The sequence below is a fragment of the Hetaerina americana genome, unplaced genomic scaffold (genome assembly GCF_022747635.1).
Source record: "Hetaerina americana unplaced genomic scaffold, ioHetAmer1.1.p SCAF_614, whole genome shotgun sequence".
Classification (NCBI taxonomy): Eukaryota; Metazoa; Arthropoda; class Insecta; order Odonata; family Calopterygidae; genus Hetaerina; species Hetaerina americana.
Window position 1 is genome coordinate 85,661 of NW_027287222.1, and position 12,339 is coordinate 97,999.

At 51.3% G+C, this 12,339-nt stretch overlaps 4 non-coding genes and 1 pseudogene across 4 annotated transcripts; all 5 read right to left on the reverse strand.

Moving 5' to 3' along the window:
* Positions 1-168: 168 nt before the first annotated feature.
* On the reverse strand, positions 169-361 carry LOC139695667 (U2 spliceosomal RNA). Its single transcript, XR_011702346.1, has one exon. It is a non-coding gene; the product is annotated as a U2 spliceosomal RNA (small nuclear RNA).
* Positions 362-1,872: 1,511 nt separating this feature from the next.
* LOC139695669 (U2 spliceosomal RNA) lies at positions 1,873-2,065 on the reverse strand. The gene has a single exon (XR_011702348.1). It is a non-coding gene; the product is annotated as a U2 spliceosomal RNA (small nuclear RNA).
* Positions 2,066-3,576: 1,511 nt separating this feature from the next.
* Positions 3,577-3,770, reverse strand: LOC139695682 (U2 spliceosomal RNA). Its single transcript, XR_011702360.1, has one exon. It is a non-coding gene; the product is annotated as a U2 spliceosomal RNA (small nuclear RNA).
* A 5,253-nt stretch (positions 3,771-9,023) lies between these two features.
* On the reverse strand, positions 9,024-9,157 carry LOC139695694 (U2 spliceosomal RNA; annotated as a pseudogene).
* A 1,511-nt stretch (positions 9,158-10,668) lies between these two features.
* Positions 10,669-10,861, reverse strand: LOC139695670 (U2 spliceosomal RNA). The gene has a single exon (XR_011702349.1). It is a non-coding gene; the product is annotated as a U2 spliceosomal RNA (small nuclear RNA).
* Positions 10,862-12,339: the final 1,478 nt, after the last annotated feature.

Below are 12,339 nucleotides of genomic sequence, written 5' to 3' on the forward strand. Positions count from 1 at the left end.
ACTTTTGCTCCGCTCGCATGGAATAAAATCGCTTCTCTCCGCGAAAATGCAATTTCGCGAATATTTTTCCAGCCGGATCGCCTGAAATTTGCAAGTGCGAAAATAAATAATTTTCGCGGATCAATTTAAGCTTCAATCTGTTCTCATCAGCTTTTAAGTGGACCTTTTTAATGATGGGCCGATCCCGACGGTACTGCAATGCCGGGCCAACCCGCGGCAGGGATGGAGTAAACTCCGGGTACCCCGCCAATGTCCAAAAATCAGATTAATATTCTGGTCCCGCAATGCGGGACGTATCAGATATTAAGCTGATAAGAACAGATACTACACTTTGATCTTAGCCATAAGGCCGAGAAGCGATAAGGGAGCCCTTTTCTGCAATATTTACATGTGTAGGGACGACCCCGGAGCACTTGGGGCGGAGGGCGCAGGATTGGCGTAGGCGCCGCGGGGTGGCATTGGTCGGGGAGAATTCGCGTAGGGTCCTGCGGGGGTGTTTCCGAAGGCTTCCTTGTTTTCCTGCAGCAAGAAAAGTTTTGGGGGGGCGCGGGGGGCAGGACGGCCGGAGCAATTGCGTCCCCGGAGTCCGGAGGCGAGACAGTAAATTGCAACGCGGAGTCCTTCGCTAGGTCGTGCCATCTCTGTGAGCGACACACGAGACGTATTGCAAGCTCTCTCCCCGCTTCCCGGGAAAGGTCGGGCGCAATTTTCAAACATTCCGAAAATGGAGGGGGGCATCCAGGGCGGTAATAAAGGGCCCTTTTCGCCAGTATTCAGTGGTCGACAGTTTTTCGAAAAACGGGCTTCCTCTTCACTTCACTTCCTGTGTGGTAGAGATTTAAAATCGTGTGCTGTTCACTTACTTTGCATTAATCGTCATTAGTAAAAATACGCTTTCCTTATAAATAAATAAATACATAAATTAGGGTTTCTTCAAATATAAACAAATTAGGGTTTTCTTCAAATCGGAGAATAGGAATCGAAAAGGCTGTAAAAAAGTGGCGCTTTCAATTACACAAGATGGAAAACCAGATTTCTCCATTGTTTATATTTTCCATTTTCTCGAAAAAATCGCGGAAATGGGCATCGATTTCCGCGAAATTCGCAAAAAATTTCTGAAAATTTTTTTGCAAACATTTTTCCAATTTTTCCCGAGTGCTCGCGATCGGTCGTTTCCTCCGATGTATTGAGTTTCTTTTCCGTTCAATTTTTTTTCATCAAACACACACTCCTTTTACAAGAATTATCTTCGCATAAATTCTGTGGAAAGATTGGTGTTCAAAAACTAAGGTAAAAGAGTGGAACTCGCCTATTTCCGCGAGTCGATTCGCGTCGGGTCGTCTTGAATGACGCTCCTTGCCGGGAGCGCGCGCGCGCCATCTCTTCGGGGGGGAGGTAAACAGCTGGAAGGAAGGGGCGTCACACGCCAAAGTTTGAAACGTGATCCGGCGCCTCTCTTCAACAGTTGTCGTCGTCTCCAATGATGGAATACTGAGGAGACAAGACGTTGTTGTTGTTGACGTTGCATTGAAAGCAGAAAAAATAATTGCATTATTTTCACAAAATTGTATTTATTGTTACACTTACACTTTAAAGTGACGACGACTCTCTTCAGATGGGATTTTTTTTCTTCCCAAGTTTCTCTCCTTTTAATAATTCATTCCTTTTAATACTTCGTTGTGCTGCTTCAATTTGGATTACATTACTTTTGCTCCGCTCGCATGGAATAAAATCGCTTCTCTCCGCGAAAATGCAATTTCGCGAATATTTTTCCAGCCGGATCGCCTGAAATTTGCAAGTGCGAAAATAAATAATTTTCGCGGATCAATTTAAGCTTCAATCTGTTCTCATCAGCTTTTAAGTGGACCTTTTTAATGATGGGCCGATCCCGACGGTACTGCAATGCCGGGCCAACCCGCGGCAGGGATGGAGTAAACTCCGGGTACCCCGCCAATGTCCAAAAATCAGATTAATATTCTGGTCCCGCAATGCGGGACGTATCAGATATTAAGCTGATAAGAACAGATACTACACTTTGATCTTAGCCATAAGGCCGAGAAGCGATAAGGGAGCCCTTTTCTGCAATATTTACATGTGTAGGGACGACCCCGGAGCACTTGGGGCGGAGGGCGCAGGATTGGCGTAGGCGCCGCGGGGTGGCATTGGTCGGGGAGAATTCGCGTAGGGTCCTGCGGGGGTGTTTCCGAAGGCTTCCTTGTTTTCCTGCAGCAAGAAAAGTTTTGGGGGGGCGCGGGGGGCAGGACGGCCGGAGCAATTGCGTCCCCGGAGTCCGGAGGCGAGACAGTAAATTGCAACGCGGAGTCCTTCGCTAGGTCGTGCCATCTCTGTGAGCGACACACGAGACGTATTGCAAGCTCTCTCCCCGCTTCCCGGGAAAGGTCGGGCGCAATTTTCAAACATTCCGAAAATGGAGGGGGGCATCCAGGGCGGTAATAAAGGGCCCTTTTCGCCAGTATTCAGTGGTCGACAGTTTTTCGAAAAACGGGCTTCCTCTTCACTTCACTTCCTGTGTGGTAGAGATTTAAAATCGTGTGCTGTTCACTTACTTTGCATTAATCGTCATTAGTAAAAATACGCTTTCCTTATAAATAAATAAATACATAAATTAGGGTTTCTTCAAATATAAACAAATTAGGGTTTTCTTCAAATCGGAGAATAGGAATCGAAAAGGCTGTAAAAAAGTGGCGCTTTCAATTACACAAGATGGAAAACCAGATTTCTCCATTGTTTATATTTTCCATTTTCTCGAAAAAATCGCGGAAATGGGCATCGATTTCCGCGAAATTCGCAAAAAATTTCTGAAAATTTTTTTGCAAACATTTTTCCAATTTTTCCCGAGTGCTCGCGATCGGTCGTTTCCTCCGATGTATTGAGTTTCTTTTCCGTTCAATTTTTTTTCATCAAACACACACTCCTTTTACAAGAATTATCTTCGCATAAATTCTGTGGAAAGATTGGTGTTCAAAAACTAAGGTAAAAGAGTGGAACTCGCCTATTTCCGCGAGTCGATTCGCGTCGGGTCGTCTTGAATGACGCTCCTTGCCGGGAGCGCGCGCGCGCCATCTCTTCGGGGGGGAGGTAAACAGCTGGAAGGAAGGGGCGTCACACGCCAAAGTTTGAAACGTGATCCGGCGCCTCTCTTCAACAGTTGTCGTCGTCTCCAATGATGGAATACTGAGGAGACAAGACGTTGTTGTTGTTGACGTTGCATTGAAAGCAGAAAAAATAATTGCATTATTTTCACAAAATTGTATTTATTGTTACACTTACACTTTAAAGTGACGACGACTCTCTTCAGATGGGATTTTTTTTCTTCCCAAGTTTCTCTCCTTTTAATAATTCATTCCTTTTAATACTTCGTTGTGCTGCTTCAATTTGGATTACATTACTTTTGCTCCGCTCGCATGGAATAAAATCGCTTCTCTCCGCGAAAATGCAATTTCGCGAATATTTTTCCAGCCGGATCGCCTGAAATTTGCAAGTGCGAAAATAAATAATTTTCGCGGATCAATTTAAGCTTCAATCTGTTCTCATCAGCTTTTAAGTGGACCTTTTTAATGATGGGCCGATCCCGACGGTACTGCAATGCCGGGCCAACCCGCGGCAGGGATGGAGTAAACTCCGGGTACCCCGCCAATGTCCAAAAATCAGATTAATATTCTGGTCCCGCAATGCGGGACGTATCAGATATTAAGCTGATAAGAACAGATTTAAAATGTTTATTTGAAAATTCTTTCATACAGAGTTTTAAGCAACTTATAATTAATATATAATTTATACATGACCGGCTCCCTCCAAATGAGGGAGCCGGGGAACAAGTCTTTTTGCCCCTTTATTTTGGGGAAATATTATAATAATATAGGCTTCTCGCACGAGTGTTTTTTTTTATAAAATGTTTTATATGTTTAAGTCTCTCACGGGGAGGGTTTACACTTTTGGGGGGGGCCGTTTATACACCACGGCGTGGCCATTCATACACTATGGCTCATAGAGTAAATAAAAGAGAAAGGGGACAGAGAAAGGTTTTACAATGAAGAAGTATGGAAAGAGGGGGGGAAATGATTTTACACGACTTCACTTTTGTCCTTTCCTTTTCAGCCTCCGGAGCCGTCTTCATACTGTCTATGTCCCGTGATGTGTTCGACGTAGCAGTCCCGGGTCCAGCGGATGACGTCGCTGACCATCAGTCGCCGCATGGTGGTGCAGAATCGTCGAGGTAGGCCCAGGGACTTCAGGACGGGGTCGTTCTGCGAGTCCCACGTCCCCAGGCTTCCCACGACGATGGCGGCGACCGATGACCGGTATCCCTGCTGGCGGATGGTCTCTGCCAGGGCGGCGTACTTCTCCTCCTTCGCGGTCCTGGCTGCCAGCAGAGCTCCCTCGTTGTTCTCGAACGGTACTGCTACGTCGATCAATGTCACAGTCTTGTCGGCCTGGTTAGTTATAACCAGGTCTGGTCTAAGAGTCGAGTCAGTGCCAGGTACTTGTTTGTTGACTCTGATTTCATCGTCACCTTTTCCCCGGCGTCCAATCAGAGCCCTGTGTAGTCGGTCTTGGACAGCATTATGTCTATGCTGCCACGTCCTTGAGTGCATCGTGCAGTGATTAACGACGTGGGGCAGGGTCTCCTCCGCGTAGCCACATCGCCGACACCGCTTGTCCCCGTTGGTTTCCCAACGGCGACAGGCATTGAGCGGGAGCAGATCGAGCCGAGCCCTAAAGATGAACCTCCAATCACAAAACCTGGTGTATCTCCCTCCTGCCAGGAAGTGATTGGAGGCTTCAGATTTCGCCGAGGCACGAATGACTTTCCCTTGATCGGGCTTGGCGCTTACCTTGTTCAGGTAGTAGCGCCGCACCGCGATCTTCAGGGCACCCGTCAGTTGCCTTACGGCCTTCGGAGGAACCCTGATGAAGGGGGGGCGGTCTTCAGCCCCGTCATTCATGTCCCGGAACGAAATCTGCATCTCCCTTAGCTCGTCCGACCATCTCCAGCTCAAGCCTATGCGCGCGGCGATACGGCGTGACGCGGAGCGAACCTGCGTGAAGAGGGAACTGAAGTCGCCGCTTTCCCTTCCAAAGTCATCCCGCAGACTACCACTAAGGTACTCTGCGAGATCACCGGTGGTTGGCGGTCTCCTCAGCTTCCTCCGCACTACCTCCTTCAGGCGACCCCAGGCGAGCACTCTCACGTTGGGGTCACGGGAATGGAGGAGTCGATATCCCTGCACGATGGTCAATATGTCAGTCAAGTCGGAAAGAGGGAGAAGACCTGCGCCGCCGTGTTGATGGCCAATGAAGACCATCTCAGGCGATGCCCTTTTGGGCAAATGGAGCCAGCCCTTTGCGCAGGCCTTCAGCCTCTTGTCGATGTCGGTCAAGTTTTTCTTTTTAACATTACCAGCCCGCAAGATGAATTCCAGCCTGGGCAGAAGGAAGATGTTGGTCGCGGCGATCTTCTGCCACGGGGCGAGGAGTGACTCGTCGATCTTCTTGACGTCCTCGCCCAAGCGCACCAGGTCCTCCTCGGGGGTCTGGTCCACGTGGAACCCGAACGGGACCCCGAGGTACCGGTACGCTTCGCCGTCCTTCAGGCTGGAAATGGCCGCCCCCTGGATGGTGAGTTGGGACGGCTGCACGGGCTGGTTTGCTGCAAAGTTGAGGTCCAGCGTTGCGCACTTGCTTGGCTTGAACTGTAGACCTGCAGCGGTCGCCTCTTCTCCCGCGATGTTCAGCAGGCGCTGCAGGTGCTCCTGGTCCCGGGCCACCAGCACCAAGTCGTCCGCGTAGGCCAGGATGGCGATGTTTTGCCCCTGGACGACGACTCCGGACTTGCCTGCCTCACCAGCGACCGCCCGTATCACCGGCTCCATTCCCAAGTTGAAAATGGTCGGTGATAACGGGCACCCCTGCTTGACACCGGCGCAGATGTCGATGACGCCGGTGTCGCCGCTGGTCGTCTTCACGACCGTGGAGCCCTTCTGCAACTCCTCCACGGTCCTCCTCATCTCCTCAGGCAAGTCCATCCTCCTCAGGGTGTTCTGGAGGTGTTGGTGCGGGATGGACCCGAACGCGTTCCGTAGGTCAAGCCAAGCCAGTGCGATTCGGGAACGTCTGCGTCTCATTTCGTCAACAGCTGCCTGAAGGGTGAAATTGTGCTCGTGGCACCCCTCGAACTCCCGGAAGCCCTTTTGAGCCGGGTGCATCTTCTTCCCGCTGACCGCCCAAGATAGTATGCGGTCAGCAAGCACCCCGGCGTACAGCTTGGCGATGGTGTTGCCAAGCGCTATGGGCCTCCAGTTGCCGATGTCCTGGCGGTCCCCCCCTTTGTGCAGGAGGACAGTCCGAGAGGTCTTCCACGCGGCCGGTGTCCTGGCCTCCTTCAGGCATCTGTTGAAGATAAAAGAGAGAATTCGTCCATGTCTATCGACCGCCCTCAGGTCGCCGTAGGTGAGGCCATCGGGGCCCGGGGCGGTGTTCTTGGTTCTAGACATGCGTCTCGTCACTTCCTCAGGAGTGATCCTTTCGAGGAGCAGTTTCTTCTCGGTCTCCGTCGTGCGACGGTAGACCGAGTCGTCACCCTCGTCCTCCAAGCCCCCCATCCCGACATTCCCGTAGACTTGGCGGAAATGCTTTTCCACCTCCTCCGCGGGAATGTCGCAATAGGGTGACTTATCGGACAGGATGCTCTCCACTGCCCTCCTGGGATGACTCCTGAAGAGTTTCTGTATGTCCGACGCCTTTTTCGCGTCGTAGTCAGCTACTTGTCTGCGTCTTGGTGGTTGTCTGTGCACGACGTTTCGTGGCCGAGGAGCTTCCCCTCCGTCCGCAGGTTTCGCCTCCCTCTTCCTCTCCGCCTGGGTGGTGGCCACCAGATCCTGCACCACGACCTCGAACTCCTCCCATGACTGGCCGGATGTGCTGGCCAGTCGGTCGAGCCACAGCTTCTCCTTCTGCTGTATCGGTGGCTCGACCTGTCGTGGTGCTCCTTCTGCTGCGTCTGGAGCTGGCGGCGGCGATGTTGCTGCGTCCACAGGCGGCGGTGACCCGGTGTCGTTAAGGTCACCGACTTCAGGAGGCTGCCCCGGCGCCAGGTCTTCGGCCGGAGCGTCTGCTGCTGCGTCTGGATCGGAGGGTTGCGCCTCGGTCACGTTGGGCGGCGTCGTGCATCTAACTGTCTCCTCGATTGCCTCCTGAAGGGGGGCAATCAAGGGGGGAGGTCTCTTGTGGGTCACCATGTGGTTCGCAAGCCCGCGACGGGTAGCGCATGCGAAATCGCATGCCCCGCACCGATGCGAGAGTGCAACACGTCCGTCCGCAGCCTTACGTATCCCCCCTTTGAGGCAGGGATGAGTGGACGGCTTGCGGCCGATAGTCCCACCGCAGATGGAGCAGGCGTTCACCGACGTGAGTCGGTGGCCGTGCTGCTCCATCAGGTGCCGGACGAGACTTCTCCGCATCGCCGTCCACTCCGTAGCGCGGAAGGACATGCTGCATCCCACCTCGGTGCAGGTTAACGTGTCCGCCACGGGAAAGTAAACCACAAGTTGATTGTCGATTCTCCTGGCCGACACCGCGGTGCCGGTCAGGAGAAGCGCCGGGACCCTGTCAGTCGTTTGGGGGGCGGGGGCAGTCGGGGGAATCGGGGGGGGAGAATCCAGCGCCGGACGTCTGGACGAAGAAGAATCCGGAGGCGTCGTGAAGTCGTCGAGGGAGAGAGGGGAAGAAGAACGGGACTTGGGGGGAGAATAGGTGACGTCCGAGAGCGGGGAGAAGGTCTCAAGGGAAGGCTTTCGGACGCCGGATGGAGAAGAAGAAGAAGAAGAAACGGGGGAGCCATAGTGTATGATTTTCCGCGGGCGACGCGTCCTACGCGCCGAAGCGCTTTCGGACGCGCCGTCCGGTGGTGTATGGGGAGGGGAGGAGTCGGGCTCTGACGCCTCGACTTTCCTCCTCCGCGGAGTGCGAGAGGAGGAGGGGGGGGCGGAGGAACTAGCACGCGATGGTGCTTTTCTAACGGCCCCCGCCCCCCCGTTTTTACGGGGAGGACGTGGGGGCATGGGAGGGCGTTAAGTCATGGCACAAACGGGGCCTGGCGGACGATATTCCACGGCCTGAAGGACCGTGGTACGTTGTTTTGAAAATTGTCCTTTTAAGGACACAAAAAAATTCAAAAGATATAAATGCTGAAGGCCAAGGGGGGCGACGGAGGGCTTTTCCGCGGTCTGAGGGACTGCGGAACGAAAATTTTCAAAAATACAAATTTAAATTAAGCGCGTGGCGTCCACCTGAATGAAGTCCAGGCGGCCGCCGAGGGATGGCGCTGAAGGCGCTCAACCCGCTTCTCGGCCCGTATGGGTGGGATCGGGAGGAAATTTGAATTTACCGGGGTTTTGAAATGACGGTTTTGTGGAAGATGAAGTCTTCCACAAATACCGGACGGGGGGGAGGGGGTCAATCGAACCGATCGGGCGTGAAGCGCGCCGAACGGTCGCTTGACCGGCGTCGCGGCCGAAAAGGAAACCGCGCGCCGTTCAAATCACCCGCTCTGCGCCGATCCGTACGGGATCGACGGAGGGTGCTCCCGGGGGCCCTGAGGGGGTCCGGGGGCCTCGGTGCTCAAGCTACCGGTCCGGAGGGGACCTGGCAGTGCACCGGGGGCCGGGGAACGTCCGGTGCTCAGCCTACCGGTCCTGAAGGGACCCGGCGGTGCACCGGGGGCGGGGGCCTGCGCCGGGCCTTAGGGGCCCGGCGTCGAGCCCGGGGAGGTTATCACCCCAAGTGGGCGTGGGGAACGGTCCGTGAGCGACCGGGGAGCCCTGAGGGGGCGGTGGGTCCCACGGTCCGCCTTGAAGAGGCAATGGACCGTGGGGCCATCGGGGGTCGAAAGAGGGGCTACTGGGCAGAGCAGGCGCCTAGTGTCCTGTTGCCCCTTCCCTCTGGGAGTGTCCCGGGGGGCTTACCGTTGGTCGGGGCCCGTCCGGGATTCCTCAGAGAGGCTAGAAAGGTCCAAAAGCGGTAGATCTGTTCATTTAAAAATTTGAATTTGGCGGGCGAAAAAGAAGAAAGTTAAGGGGATTAAGCTGATAAGAACAGATACTACACTTTGATCTTAGCCATAAGGCCGAGAAGCGATAAGGGAGCCCTTTTCTGCAATATTTACATGTGTAGGGACGACCCCGGAGCACTTGGGGCGGAGGGCGCAGGATTGGCGTAGGCGCCGCGGGGTGGCATTGGTCGGGGAGAATTCGCGTAGGGTCCTGCGGGGGTGTTTCCGAAGGCTTCCTTGTTTTCCTGCAGCAAGAAAAGTTTTGGGGGGGCGCGGGGGGCAGGACGGCCGGAGCAATTGCGTCCCCGGAGTCCGGAGGCGAGACAGTAAATTGCAACGCGGAGTCCTTCGCTAGGTCGTGCCATCTCTGTGAGCGACACACGAGACGTATTGCAAGCTCTCTCCCCGCTTCCCGGGAAAGGTCGGGCGCAATTTTCAAACATTCCGAAAATGGAGGGGGGCATCCAGGGCGGTAATAAAGGGCCCTTTTCGCCAGTATTCAGTGGTCGACAGTTTTTCGAAAAACGGGCTTCCTCTTCACTTCACTTCCTGTGTGGTAGAGATTTAAAATCGTGTGCTGTTCACTTACTTTGCATTAATCGTCATTAGTAAAAATACGCTTTCCTTATAAATAAATAAATACATAAATTAGGGTTTCTTCAAATATAAACAAATTAGGGTTTTCTTCAAATCGGAGAATAGGAATCGAAAAGGCTGTAAAAAAGTGGCGCTTTCAATTACACAAGATGGAAAACCAGATTTCTCCATTGTTTATATTTTCCATTTTCTCGAAAAAATCGCGGAAATGGGCATCGATTTCCGCGAAATTCGCAAAAAATTTCTGAAAATTTTTTTGCAAACATTTTTCCAATTTTTCCCGAGTGCTCGCGATCGGTCGTTTCCTCCGATGTATTGAGTTTCTTTTCCGTTCAATTTTTTTTCATCAAACACACACTCCTTTTACAAGAATTATCTTCGCATAAATTCTGTGGAAAGATTGGTGTTCAAAAACTAAGGTAAAAGAGTGGAACTCGCCTATTTCCGCGAGTCGATTCGCGTCGGGTCGTCTTGAATGACGCTCCTTGCCGGGAGCGCGCGCGCGCCATCTCTTCGGGGGGGAGGTAAACAGCTGGAAGGAAGGGGCGTCACACGCCAAAGTTTGAAACGTGATCCGGCGCCTCTCTTCAACAGTTGTCGTCGTCTCCAATGATGGAATACTGAGGAGACAAGACGTTGTTGTTGTTGACGTTGCATTGAAAGCAGAAAAAATAATTGCATTATTTTCACAAAATTGTATTTATTGTTACACTTACACTTTAAAGTGACGACGACTCTCTTCAGATGGGATTTTTTTTCTTCCCAAGTTTCTCTCCTTTTAATAATTCATTCCTTTTAATACTTCGTTGTGCTGCTTCAATTTGGATTACATTACTTTTGCTCCGCTCGCATGGAATAAAATCGCTTCTCTCCGCGAAAATGCAATTTCGCGAATATTTTTCCAGCCGGATCGCCTGAAATTTGCAAGTGCGAAAATAAATAATTTTCGCGGATCAATTTAAGCTTCAATCTGTTCTCATCAGCTTTTAAGTGGACCTTTTTAATGATGGGCCGATCCCGACGGTACTGCAATGCCGGGCCAACCCGCGGCAGGGATGGAGTAAACTCCGGGTACCCCGCCAATGTCCAAAAATCAGATTAATATTCTGGTCCCGCAATGCGGGACGTATCAGATATTAAGCTGATAAGAACAGATACTACACTTTGATCTTAGCCATAAGGCCGAGAAGCGATAAGGGAGCCCTTTTCTGCAATATTTACATGTGTAGGGACGACCCCGGAGCACTTGGGGCGGAGGGCGCAGGATTGGCGTAGGCGCCGCGGGGTGGCATTGGTCGGGGAGAATTCGCGTAGGGTCCTGCGGGGGTGTTTCCGAAGGCTTCCTTGTTTTCCTGCAGCAAGAAAAGTTTTGGGGGGGCGCGGGGGGCAGGACGGCCGGAGCAATTGCGTCCCCGGAGTCCGGAGGCGAGACAGTAAATTGCAACGCGGAGTCCTTCGCTAGGTCGTGCCATCTCTGTGAGCGACACACGAGACGTATTGCAAGCTCTCTCCCCGCTTCCCGGGAAAGGTCGGGCGCAATTTTCAAACATTCCGAAAATGGAGGGGGGCATCCAGGGCGGTAATAAAGGGCCCTTTTCGCCAGTATTCAGTGGTCGACAGTTTTTCGAAAAACGGGCTTCCTCTTCACTTCACTTCCTGTGTGGTAGAGATTTAAAATCGTGTGCTGTTCACTTACTTTGCATTAATCGTCATTAGTAAAAATACGCTTTCCTTATAAATAAATAAATACATAAATTAGGGTTTCTTCAAATATAAACAAATTAGGGTTTTCTTCAAATCGGAGAATAGGAATCGAAAAGGCTGTAAAAAAGTGGCGCTTTCAATTACACAAGATGGAAAACCAGATTTCTCCATTGTTTATATTTTCCATTTTCTCGAAAAAATCGCGGAAATGGGCATCGATTTCCGCGAAATTCGCAAAAAATTTCTGAAAATTTTTTTGCAAACATTTTTCCAATTTTTCCCGAGTGCTCGCGATCGGTCGTTTCCTCCGATGTATTGAGTTTCTTTTCCGTTCAATTTTTTTTCATCAAACACACACTCCTTTTACAAGAATTATCTTCGCATAAATTCTGTGGAAAGATTGGTGTTCAAAAACTAAGGTAAAAGAGTGGAACTCGCCTATTTCCGCGAGTCGATTCGCGTCGGGTCGTCTTGAATGACGCTCCTTGCCGGGAGCGCGCGCGCGCCATCTCTTCGGGGGGGAGGTAAACAGCTGGAAGGAAGGGGCGTCACACGCCAAAGTTTGAAACGTGATCCGGCGCCTCTCTTCAACAGTTGTCGTCGTCTCCAATGATGGAATACTGAGGAGACAAGACGTTGTTGTTGTTGACGTTGCATTGAAAGCAGAAAAAATAATTGCATTATTTTCACAAAATTGTATTTATTGTTACACTTACACTTTAAAGTGACGACGACTCTCTTCAGATGGGATTTTTTTTCTTCCCAAGTTTCTCTCCTTTTAATAATTCATTCCTTTTAATACTTCGTTGTGCTGCTTCAATTTGGATTACATTACTTTTGCTCCGCTCGCATGGAATAAAATCGCTTCTCTCCGCGAAAATGCAATTTCGCGAATATTTTTCCAGCCGGATCGCCTGAAATTTGCAAGTGCGAAAATAAATAATTTTCGCGGATCAATTTAAGCTTCA